Below are 13,187 nucleotides of genomic sequence, written 5' to 3'. Positions count from 1 at the left end.
GAAAAGGTGCAGTGATGATGGTGGCAGTGAATAATGAAGCACAGTGCATTTGTTGAAATTATTGGGACACTGTTTGGCTTTCTTTTTGTAGTATAGGTGGTGGCATCTGCTTGTTGAGGAGATTATGTGTTTATCAGATCATTGTGTTATATATTTCAAAGAAGAAGCCTCATTTCCTGTTGACTGTATCCACTGAGGCTATTTTCTTTTGTCAGGGTGAAAATCAATGTGCTCATTCAATACCCAAAATCAATTTCTTCTCTTTAGATTACACTGCTTTTATGTGCTTCATTGTGTGCAAACAGGTTTCTCACTCCTAAATTTATCCTCTAATTTATGTAAGATTAGGAAGACAAATATGAGAGTTTTGGGAGTTTTCTCTATTTTTTTTTTAAGCTGCTACATGTTTTTAAAAAAAGATAAAACTGATGGAAATAAATAATGTTTCCTTCTGAGCATCGTCATTTTAAAATATTGCTTGGGTACAATTCAAGATTAAAGGTATATAATGCATAGAGGAGGAAAGGGTTAGTTCCCAACAAAATACTTCCAGATTGCCTGCTTTGCCTTTACACTATATTTGTTCAAATTGTATTGGAAAAAACTATTTGGAATTGTTATCTTAGTAAATCTTTACCACATTCCCATTAAATATTTTTTAAAATTTGAGATTAATATACTTCTATAGGTGTGAAAATATTTCATTCAGCTTAATTTATCAGTTAAGAAAAATTACTGAATATATGTAGGAAAAAATGTGAAATATATGTGTAATAATATGAGTAAGCATATTTAATAAATATCAAATTTATGAGATTGACAGAGCTAAAAGACTTATTTATCAGTTGTGTAAAGGAATCACTATTATGCCATAAAGTTAAAAGAGATTCTGTTTCATTTTCCTCTCATTCATTGTGGAACCAAAAGAAATAATAATAGAAATAATGATGAAGCACTGATAATACAAGCAATATGAAGCTAGTTATAGTATTCATGATGTTACAAGAATAATTTTAATTTCTTTCTAAGAGAGTAAAATTGCTTTATACTGGCTGTATATCTCCTGATTTATTTCAGAACTTGTACAGACAGGGGACAAAGCCATATATCCACATGTAAATTACAATGGCCTAAAACAGTGATTTCTGCAAATGTAGGGGACTATATTTTGAAGAGGGGAAACTGGAAATAAATACAGAATGAAGTGGATCACATGGATTTTAATCAATGGGGATGTATTGCTCCAGGAAAGCCTGAACCCAAATTCAATATAGTGCAATCATTCAAAGTGAAACATTTTACATCCTTACATAGGCAAACAGAGGTAGGAGAAGGAATCTTGGATTCAGAAATAAAGTAAAAGATAGTTTCTTTCACAGACTGTAGCAAAGATTTCAGATTTATGGGTCTGCCTTGGAAAGTCCTTTGATGTAAGATGTAAAAAGGTGATAAAAACAAAACAAATAGAGGCAGCTTACAGATATATCATTATGTGGGCATCAAAAAGAGCTGGAGATTCTGGTGAAGGCAGCACAGGACTGAACAATAACAGGGCTGATGTGTCACTGTGCACAGTCCTCACTGACTGCTGCAAATACACAGCTGCATGGCATAGCTGAGTAGGAGAGAGGCCAGGGCCACCCAGAACTGAGCCTGCTCCCAGAACTGAGCCTGCACTCAGAACTGAGCCTGCACCCAGAACTTAACCTGCACCCAGAACTGAACCTGCACCCAGAACTGATGCTGCCTGGTGCATCTCACAGAGCTGGGGCTCCTGGAGGTGCTGTCCCTGACCCTGGGAGCTGGGTCTGTCAAGAAGGAAGCTGTGAAAAGGGCTGATGGCACAGCACTGAGGGATAGGTAAACAACGTTTACAGGATCCTCTCTGAGATCAGGCAAACAAGAGTGCTCAAACCTCCAGGGAGGGCAGGAAAAGACTGCGTTCCCTGGGTTGCAAGTGGACACCTCTGTGGCAGCAGAGGCAGGGAGATGATGTTAGAAGGAGCCATCAGTGTGGGAGTGGGTGACTCCCTGCTGTGGAAAGGCCTCCACCTACTGACCTGACCTACTGTTGGGTAGGCTTGCTGCTGGCAGGGGATTCACGTCTTGCATGCTGCTTCTCTGGACATCAGACTATTGTCCTTGCTACTGTATCTCATGGACACTGTGATGGGTTAACCTTGACTGGCTGCCAAATGCCCACCAAGCTGTTCTCTCAGTTCTTCTCACTAGGACAGGGGAAGAAAATAAGACATAAAGGACAGGGAAATTTCCCACAGACATGACAGATTCAAATTTGGGGAAATAAATTAAATACATTGTCAAATTAAAAATAGAGCAGTGCATGAGAAATGAAACCAAAATTAAAGCCAGCTTTCACCCACCCCTCCTTGTTCCCAGGCGCTACTTTGCTCCTTCATTCCCAACTCTTCTATCTTAATCCCGCTGAGCAACACAGAGTTTCAGGGAATGAGAGCAACTGCTAGTTCACATCTGCTGCTTCTTCCTCCCCACACACTCCCCCTCTTTCCATGAACTGCCCCAGTGTGGGCCCTTTCCACTGGTACAATCTTTCTGGAGCAGACTGATCAGTGTGGGTCTCCTACAGGGTCACAGCTCCTGCCAAATCCTGCTCATGTAAATATTCCTTTCCAAAGGCTGCAGCCTCTGGCAGAAGCAAGCTCCATCGCTGGGTCTTTATGGACTGCAGTTTCTGTCAAAGTGTAAGGACTTAAAGAGCACATCACGCTCTCACAAACACTGTAAAAGAAGGAAATAGCCATAAGATAATCCACCACAACATGAATTTAAGCACACGTGGCAAATGGGAATGTGTTAATACTAAATCTAAAACGGAGGTGAAGGTTTGGAATTAGCACACTAGACAAGATTCCACTGCGCAGACTTCAAAACCTCTGATTGTAAGTGCAGCTGGCAAGACCAGGAAGATTCTTCCTTCCTGATCCTTTTCCCCATTTCTCTCTCTCTCTCTCTTCCTCACATTTACTGTTAAATAAAATCAATACTTTTAATTATGATTTTGTTTGCACCTTAAATCTGGGAGAGGCATCCCTTAATAACTGGATTATAACACAAGGCATATCTACCTCCTCTGGCATGGAATCCTGCATGGGCTGCAGGATTTATCTGCTCTGTTGTGATTCTCAGGGCTGCAGGGAGACAACTTGCCTCACCTTCATGCTACAGAAGAATCTGCTCTGACACATTGGGGATCACCTCCTCCTTCTCCAACCTTGGTGTCTACAAGAATGCTTTTCTGACATTTTTTCACTCCTCTCACTGCTGTGTAGGCGTGGGATTTTGTAGTTTTTTGAAGGTTTTTTTACAGCTTCATAAATATGTTGCCACAGTGGCAACCACCAGTTTCACATTTTAGAGCTGGTTGAGACTGGCTTTGTCCAACAGAGGGGCAGCCCCTTACCTCTTCTCACAGAGACCACCACTGCAGTCCCCCTGCTACCAAAAGATTCAGTTTTCTTATGCTTTGTATGAACAATCCATTTCAAATCTCATTGCTCTTTCTCTTTCAAGTAGTCAAAAGTTTCAGTCACCCTCAGAAATATTTTAAGCTATGTATAAATGATAGATAAAGATAGTGAAACATGACATCCATTCAGTGGACAAACACAGCTCCCAGCTGTGAGGGCTGCTCCATGGGAAGGGTCTTGCAGTGTAACAGAGGAGAAGAAGAGCAAATTGAGTACTGGACTCCAGTGCTGGTCTGAGGGCTTGCCAACGTGCTCTCCCTGCTCTTCATAGTCTCACAGGATGATCTGGGTTGTAGGGGATCTTAAAGGTCATTTCATCCTACCCCAGGCCATGGACAGGGGCACCCTCCAATAGACCAGATTGCTCCTGTTCAACCTAGCCTTGAATAGTCCATGGGATGAGACAGCCACAGCTTCTGTGGGCAACCTGTGCCAGTGACTCACCACCCTCTGATCAGGCAATGCTCCCTCTTGCCTCATCTCAACATGACTTTAGCGTTCTCCAGGTTTGTTCCCCATGCACTCCCCAGGATGAGCTGCTTTTGGGGTTACATGACGGGTCATGCCAGAGTGGAGTGCAATCCCCACACTGCACGCATCCACTCCACTCATGTGAGGCCCACAGTGAGCGGCAGCTGCAGGTACGCAGGTACGTGCTCCCACTCTGGTGAGACAAACCCTGCCCCATGGACAAAAGGCAAAGCCCTGCCATGAGGCAAGTTTTCAAGGAAAGCTGTGCTGTTGGCAGCAGCTGAACAGAATACCCCTATTCCAATCTCCAAGTTGCAGAGAAGGAATTTATGCTTCATGGTGGTCAGCTGGTGATAAAAAATATAGTTTTATTTTTTTCGATGCTTTTATGTAGAATTGGTGGATTCCCCTCCCCACTGTAGTGATGTTATTATTTAGTGTAGTTTTCACTGCCAAAAAAATGGTACCAATTAATTCCCTTTTTTTTTTTCTCTCTCTCTTTTAAAAAAGGAAGTATTTTACAGTCTGTAGAATTTATATGACCCTAAAAATTACAAAGGCATTATAAAAATAGATCTGGCCAAACAAGAGAAAAAGTTGGTTTTTTATTTCAAAGAAACCAGAACCCTCCAAATCAACCAGCTTTGTCCTTGCGGTAGAATTCACTTGTGCAGTGTAAACTGGGTGTCATGGTTGACATGGCAACTGGCATCCATCCTGGCCACAGCAACCATACAGCTATTGAGTTTCAAATCTCTGGTGCCAGGCCTGCTCCTGTCCTGCTCCTGAGATGGACCAGGCACAGATAAGAACATTTGGAAAATCAGCACCTATTATTAACACGCTCTCAGAAAACCTACCCAGTGGTGCTCTGGGCCAGCAGCCATCCCTGGGGACCTGTCTGGGGCTGACAGTGGGGACACTAATCCTCCAGCCATCCCACCATGCAGAGCCACTGAAGGAGCCCATGCAGAGCCCAGAGCTCCCTCCTGTCATGAACATATTTTATGAAAAATCCTTTCGTTAGGGTCTTTTCTCCTGAGAAACTTCAGCTTCTCCATGTTTGGTGCTTTGTAATATGATTTGGAGAGTTGTTTACCCAGTATGTGAAATTGTTTTTACTTGATGACCAATGATAGCAACCTGTGTTGAGGCTGTGAGCAGTCACAAGATTTTATTATCATTCATTTCCCTTCCTTGCTAGCCTTCTGATGAAATCCTTTCTTTTATTCTTTTAGTATAGTATAGTATAGTTTTAACATATCATTTTCTTTTAATAAAATATATGTCATAAAATAATAAATCAGCCTTCTGAAACATGGAGCCAAGATTCTCGTCTCTTCCCATGTTGAGATTGCCTGCAAATTCAATGTTTGGTGAGCCCCGGGTGAGGAACATTGCCACACCCTCCTGTAGTGGGAAGGCCATTTGGTGCAGAAAGCCCACTGCTTGCTGAGGACTTGGGTTTCCAGCTGGAGAGATGAGGGGCTGTGTGGGCAACAGAGGCTGTGCAGGGCAGCAAGATGGCTCTCTGCCCTTGCTGCTGTCACCTGCTTGCTGAAGGCAGAAGAAACTCCTCCTTTTTCCCCCTTGGCAGCTCCTCTTCCTCAGGACCTCCAGCCAGGGTTGCAGCTGCTGGCTTGGTGTCTGTGGGACCAGCTGGGGCAGGAGATGTGCTGTGCAGGTAACTGACTGTATCTTCTGCTGCCTCTCTAGCCACTCTGGACATCTGGGCAGATCCTTCGGACCAATATGGGGGTCCTCATAATTCACCACACCCAAGGGAGTGTCCCAGATGTTGCTGAGGTCATCTCCTCCTTGGGCCAGCTCTTGGATGTTGTAGTCTCACCATTGGGACAGCTCTTTGTCATGTTCATCTTCCCCTTTGAAAAGCTTATTTTCATTGCCATTATTCCAATGTTCTTGGTCTTTCCTGCCTCCCCCTTGGAAAGCAATTCCAAGGGACAATTCTTTGTCATGGTCAACTTCCCCTTGGAAAAGCTCTTTCTCAGGATTGTCTTGTTTAAAACAGCTCTGATTTTATTAAAAAGAAATCCCAAATGGTACACCAGAAACTGTTACCCATCAAAAAGATTTGTACCATTGAAAGACTCAATTTAAACCTTGATCCATAACATAGGGTCTTACTAGATCTGCAATTCCTCCAACTATATCCCATTTCTACAGCCCACACTTAATTGACCAGCACAGAATGTTGCAAGAATAATTTTAATGCAATTTTTTTCTGTGTTTGGGACTTTTTTTGGGAATTATTTTAAAATCATTTCACATAACTTCTATGATTGTATCATCTACAAGAGCACAGACGTTCACTTATTTTGGGAAAACTTGAATCTCATTGTCACTTTTGAGAAGGAATAGGCTTGAAACCAGTCAGAAGAATATTTTGTTCTAACCTCTGTTTCACGAGGGCTGTTGAAGTGTTAAATACCCTTGACAATAAACAAGAAAGAAAAATTTCTGTCTCTCTGTCATCAACCTACTCAAAATATTAGAAAAAACTAAGTTAGCCACATTGAGTTTCGGATCAAACCATAGTAACAGGAATTTAACAGATTTTAAGTAAGGATAATTATGACTGGCTTTTAAATTTGTAAGCCCTTATCAACATAGTTCTTATCAAGCTATGTTCACTAGTCCTGAATATGCCTCTTTGCTCTTTTTAGTTTTTCTTTTCCATCTTCACTTTCTTTTCCATCCTTTGTAATTAATGGAATCTCTCACAGTTTCATATTGCCTCTCAATGTGTTTCCTCCAGACTTCAAGGTACGGTTTTGAATACTTTCCAAAGTTCTTCCAATTTGTTTTAGTGCATCATACTTTGCTCATAGGCTTTTTTAATTCACTCAAAGTTAATTTCCTGAAATCAGATATACTAGTATTCTTGTGTTATATAGTCCTGCTTATTATTATGCTGTATGAAAATAGCTGGTGGTAAACATTGCCAGGATTCTTTTTAAACTGCTACCCTGTTATTTCTGTTGCATAGAAAAGGTCTTTTATGTACTCCTAGTTATAGGTTTCAACAGATGTCATTCAGTGTTATTCAAGCAATTTCTTCTTTTGAGTAGAAAAGTATCTATGTAGGTCCAAAATATCTCCCTGTTATTTGTCCGTATCAGGTCTGACAACGTAAAAGCTTCTTTTATATTAATTTTCTTTTGGTGAAGTCCCTTATACAATATGTAATCACCTTTTGTAATGATATTTCTTTTCATTTCCTTTAATTTCCATTTTGGTTTCAAAATTGAAGCAGAAGCTATTAAAACAACTGAAATGAGAAAATTATTTAAATTTGTTAGTGTCAAAGATATGAAAAACAATGGTACAAATTGTTGTTAGAGAATGGACCATGTAATTTTTATTGTTCATACGCAGAGGAGACAAAACAAAATATTCTGTCAGTACAATTCAAGTGTTTCTGTCTAAGCACCTTTGCATAATTAATTTGTGAGGAAAGCGTAGTCCTTTCTCCCAAAAAATGCTGGCTTGTAAAATGCATGATAATTTTCCTAAGACAGCTGAAAAAAATTGGAATTTTCATATCTTGGCTGGTTTTAATGCTATTTGGAACAGTTTTCTAATTCTCTGTTGATGATGAAATTGCTCACAAGACATTATTTAGCACCACCTTCCTTCATCAGCCAAATTTACTTATAATTAAGAGTTGAGTCCTGAAGCATGGAAGTTTCTAGCTATCCATTTTTAGAGGCACTTGGAAGAGATTGATGGAGCTTGGATAAAAATAGGCAGACAAAATAGCTGGTAAACAATGTCTTAATTTCCTCCATCCAGCTGGCATTTCACTTTTGACCTAGAGTGATATGCCTTTTCTCCCTACAGAGCTGTTCAGCTACAATCTACAGATTCCCTAGTGATGAAAAAGCGATTAAGAGTAGGTTTCACATGCCCTTTCCAGCAGTGACTTCCCACTGCTTGCTTTCATTTTGTGAGTTTTCTACAGGGATGACAAGTGCTCCTGTAGGTCATTTCAAGACCAGCATGTTCTAGATGTGCACAGACCACAACTGTGGCCCCTACAGCTGCAAGGGTCAGGTCTAGATTGGTCAGGGCAAGTGCTGCTGAGACTGAGCAGTCAGACAAATATCCTGCTTTTTTGGTCTTTTGATGCAATGGTAACCTTTATCAGAGAGATTCCTATATAATCCTCAGCATTAGCTATGGCAGCTAATCCCTTGTTAGCCCTAAGAAAAATAACTAAAATGAGAGAAAGTGAAGAAAGAAGGAAGGGAGGGAAGAAAGAAGAGGCAAACAGTGGAAAGGAAAATATAAAGAGGAAAACAAGGAGAAAAAAAGTCAGTTTTTTAACAATGCAGTTAGATCTCTTGATCGGCTGAGGATTATAACATGATGCAACACACAGACAAAATGAGCAAGAATGGAAAGGAAGTGTGGGGGGACAGTAGCATGGGACTGTCTTCTCCATTGGCCAGAAAACCTTGGAAAATCTGCTTTCTTTATGGCTTCTCCTCATTTCAGCAGATGAAGAAGTAGATTACTTGAAGAGGTAGACTACTAAAGACATAGTTTTCCAGAGATTCTCACAAGTTCATAGAGAATTAGAAATCCCCAATTTTGAAATTATTTTTTTGACTTAACAAAGATATATTTACAGCCTAAATGCTTTTCTCCCCATGCTTAAACATTGCAGAGACTGAGATTTCCAGTTCAGACATGCACGACAATCTACATCTCATAAAAGAACAAACATACTTTATTTTAGATTGTATAAAATTATCAAAAGAAGACAAAAAGTGGCTGGTTTTTAATGTTTCTTCACCATTTGAAAATACTCCACATGCATAGTTCAAAATCTTTTCAAAAGAAACAGTCATTTCAGAATAACAATTCTCTCTATCATTAGAGGAAGCTAAAAATGACATTGGAAAAATTTTTCCTTTCAGACCTATTTTTCTCTTCACTCACTATAAAAAGTGCATTTTTAAGCATTGTCTCCGCCTGTCTAAGCCTGGGCTTGGTTATGGGTTTTTTGTTTGTTTGTTTGTGTGTTTGTTTGTTGTTATTGTTGTGTTGTTTTGTGGTTTTTTGTCTTTGAAAAAATAACTCTGGGTTCTGGTCATCACAATGCCATTGTATTGCAAACTGGTGTTTTTCCAGAATGTCTTCAGTGCTAGGGAAACACATTCAATCATCTATACAGCATGGAAGCCCAATGAGCCTCATATTCATAGATTTCTGACTGACAAAGAAAAGCCTATTAGATAGATATAAAGGCATTGCAGAAGTCACCATCATCATCATAAGGCATCACCATTTCTATTTGTTTGATCTCTGATGATCTGTCAGAGATATGAAATGGAGGTCACTTCTATTTATGTCCCCTGTCCAACATTTCCAGAAAGAACTTGCATTTCTAATTTCATTTTGATGACTCATGATTTTTTTTCTCCATATACAAAATGTGCATAAGCTTGATGGGAAATAGTTATTATTTGGTTTCTTTCCAGACATGCTGTTCATCTGATATGCTGCTTTGTAAATCAATTGGAAACAAAAAAAAAATTATTTAAATTAGGGAATATATGTTTAAGTATCAGAACTACTCAAATAAATAAACTGAAAATGTAAATTATCAGGTGCCTATTTACACCTGCTTATATTTGTCATTATTTACATAAGCTTGAAAATCTCTCATAAGCTTGAAAATAAAATATTTTCATTGTCAACTACTTTTTCAATTGAATCATTAGCATATTTTCATCAGAAAAATACATAAAATATATAAATATCATTACTTTTCATTCCGCATGAGTAAAATGGTTGCTCTAAAGATGCAGAAGAAATTTAAATAGTAAAAGTTTGCTTTCTAAAGATGGCCTCTTCTGTCTCCTTCCCCTGACCACAGAATGGATAACACTTGTTGCCAAAATACTCCATAATTTTCCCATAAAGATAGAAACAAAGCATCAGACCCATGCTGTTTTAGGAAACAGGATAACTAGGTAAAATGACTACCTATGGGCATGTTTATAGTGTTCTAGTTGGGTAGGATATTACAATAACTGTCCATTATACCCTTAACAGCCATAATCTCATGGAGTGCTATCACCAAATGGCTCTCAGCTCCCGTAATAGCGCTGGGCAGGGTCCTACGGCTCAGCTCAATTAAAACCACTCTGACAGGGCAAGACCATTTTGGCAGACAGCACTATTGCTCTTTCATATAAAAGAGCCCTGGGAACACAATAAGCAATCTCTGCACCATAATGAATGAACTGGAGCTAATGTTCAGTGATGCAGTACAGATTTACTAAGCTAATGCAAGTTGACTGTGCTGTGACATACCATACACAGCTTTCTAGAAATGGTTACACATTTTAATACTATGCTGTCTGTCCTTTGCTGCTTCAGTCCTGTAGTGCTTGTGAAATAATATATGCAGAGACAAAATGCTAGCTATAGATCACATGTAAATTGGGGTTTGAAATAATAAAAGATCCAGCAGAAGGAGGCAACAGTATTTATCTTGTTTTCTGGTTAGTTTATGAACAGATTTTTTTTTTATTCCTTCGCTATATCTGAAAAAAAAAAAAAAAAGAGAAAGGATGCCTATGTCTATATCCACATCTGTACTTGTATAATCTGTTCCTAACCCTTATATAATTTCCTATTTTCCGTATGTTTATTGTTTATAACATATGTATGAATAAAAATTTATTTCTTTGTTGTTTCCTTGTGATCCATGTGGGTCTTCCTCAAAAACTGAACTGGATTTTCATAACAATATTTTTTTTACTCCAAGGCCAAAATAGTCAACCCACAGTCACAGTCAAAGGTTTATTTACATAGGAGTGGATTGAGCTAACACTAATTCCTCAAAGGTAGATATAATGTATATAATCCTGCCTCTTTATATCTTTCCTAAGTTAAAATATCGGTCTGAATAAAAGTTTTTTAATCAAAATTCAGTGGTTTTGGCTGTGATCATTTAAGAACAAAGCTGTCAAACAGAACTCTAAGAGAAAAAAGAGAGGCATGTGATAGAACTCTGGTTTATTTCTTGCAAAATTCACATTTATTGTATGTAGACACAGTTTTATATGTTTGACTGTCATGTTCTTTCTTCAGCACAGGCACGCTTGTTCCTTTTGACTGCAAGGGAAATTCTGGAAATATGTGACAACATATACACATGAAAAATTAATTTGTATTTACTATTTCAAATTTATTTGGAGTAATTTCTATAGTTTCGCTCAGTACATTTGATAAAGGTGGCCACATGCTTTATACAATCACATGGGGGTACTAGTGAATAAATAAGTAATCTCAAAACCACATCAGAATCAGTACCAATCAGGATCAATTGCACTTCAGATAAATTATTTGCTACATGTGAATCAGTCATCTACTAATTCTGACATCTAAATATGTCACCCAGTGTTTTTAATGGGATTTGAATAATAACCTAAGTGACTTTTCCAGCTCCCATTACTGTTTCTGAGAGACTTAGTCCTAAGCACAAAAGAAAAACCCTAATTACTTATTCACTGCATGTCAGAAAGGCTATGTTGTTATCCAGAGTCCAATAAATCAATACAAACAAACCCATGAGACTGAGCAGACTTTAGAAAATGTTATGAATGAAGTGCTATCTCTTGTGGACACAGGCATCTTTAACATGATACCAGGAGAATACAGCAGAAGAGCCAAGATGATCAGAAACGAGGCAAGCTTTACTCATAGCATTGCTCTGCCTCACTGTCCAACCAGTGGAAATTCAAACAAGCTGCTGACTGGATGTGAAGATGCTTTTGTACTGACATCTTTTATAGTTTCACTGTGGTTTTTGGAGTGAGGTAACAAAGACAGGACTGTCAACAGCAACACAAGGAATGGCCAGTGCCATGAAATGGCCTTTTTCCCAGGCAATGGAGCAGACATTAGACATTCTGCCTGCCTGATGTTTTGGCTGAAAATCAGCCAGATGCATCCCAATGTTTTCACAGGTGGTTCCATGAAGAAGGCCTCAAAATCACCATAACTTCCATTCCCAGGTGGAATCCAAGTATAATTTTCCTCTTTTGCAAACACTGAAATCAGGATTGTCATTTGACATAACAGATAATAGTTTCCAAAGTGGCACTAATAAGTGGTAATAGCATGATGTGTTTCTAAATATATGTACATACATGCCACTACATAATGATAATTCAGAATGTGCTTTATTCTGTGTAAACTAGGTTTTTATGTACATTTTTTATGCCTACTGAGCACTATTCTAAAATATCCTGAAATTTTCTAAATCAAAATTCTTTTATTTTCTTATGTAATTATAAATTTCCAGTTGTTTTTTTCATATCTGTAAGAGATCTGTAGGGTACTTTTAAGACAGAAGGAAAGACTAGTTTACAGTAGTCATATCTAGCCTCTTTACAACGGCATTAAAAGGCATTCCAAGGTTCCCTCACCTAAAGTGATTTGACTATGTTGCCTAAATCAATGTACAATTAAACATAATAAATTCCTGTAATACTGGGCATGCAAGTGAGAAATCAACAATACACAGTTTTCCTGTTTCAGTGTTTTAAATTTGTTTTAAAAAACACAGTGATAGAGGACATAAGAAAAAGAAAAAAAAAACCTAAAAACAAACCACAAAACTATTCTAAAATAGAATATATAAAGCAACAGCTAGATTAGGGGAATTTCAATCTCTTCTGGAAGAAAATGTTTGTAATGTTAAGTGTGGGAGACTTCCTTTAGTGCTTAAACTTGACTCTTTACTTTAAAATCAGCTGTAAAACTCCCTGAGTTTCTATTGACCTAGCACCAATCCTTTCCTGCTTCTAACTTCTCTTCTTGAGGTTACTCATCTATTAAATATTTGTGAGCATGATCAGCACATCTAAAATGCCATTGGATATTTTTGCAATGTTGAAACTGTTTCCTAAATCTAAACCAAAAATATTTTTTCATATCTAAGAAAGAGGAAAAGCCTTTCATTTCAATGAAGTTACAAGATTGTCATGAACTCATAGAATTATAGAATGGTTTTGGTTGTCCAATCTAACCGTTCTCTCTTTCAGTTTGAAACTGTTGAGTCTTGTCCAGTCTCTACAGTCCTTTCCAAAAGGTACCTCTTCGTCTTATAAGCCCCCTTTATATACTGAGAGGCTGAATAAATCTTCCCCGAAGCCCTCTCTT

The sequence above is a fragment of the Melozone crissalis genome, unplaced genomic scaffold (assembly GCF_028551555.1).
Source record: "Melozone crissalis strain CALT ecotype California unplaced genomic scaffold, PUWL_Pcris_2 ptg000013l_1, whole genome shotgun sequence".
NCBI classification, from domain to species: domain Eukaryota; kingdom Metazoa; phylum Chordata; class Aves; order Passeriformes; family Passerellidae; genus Melozone; species Melozone crissalis.
This window is presented reverse-complemented; position numbering follows the sequence as displayed.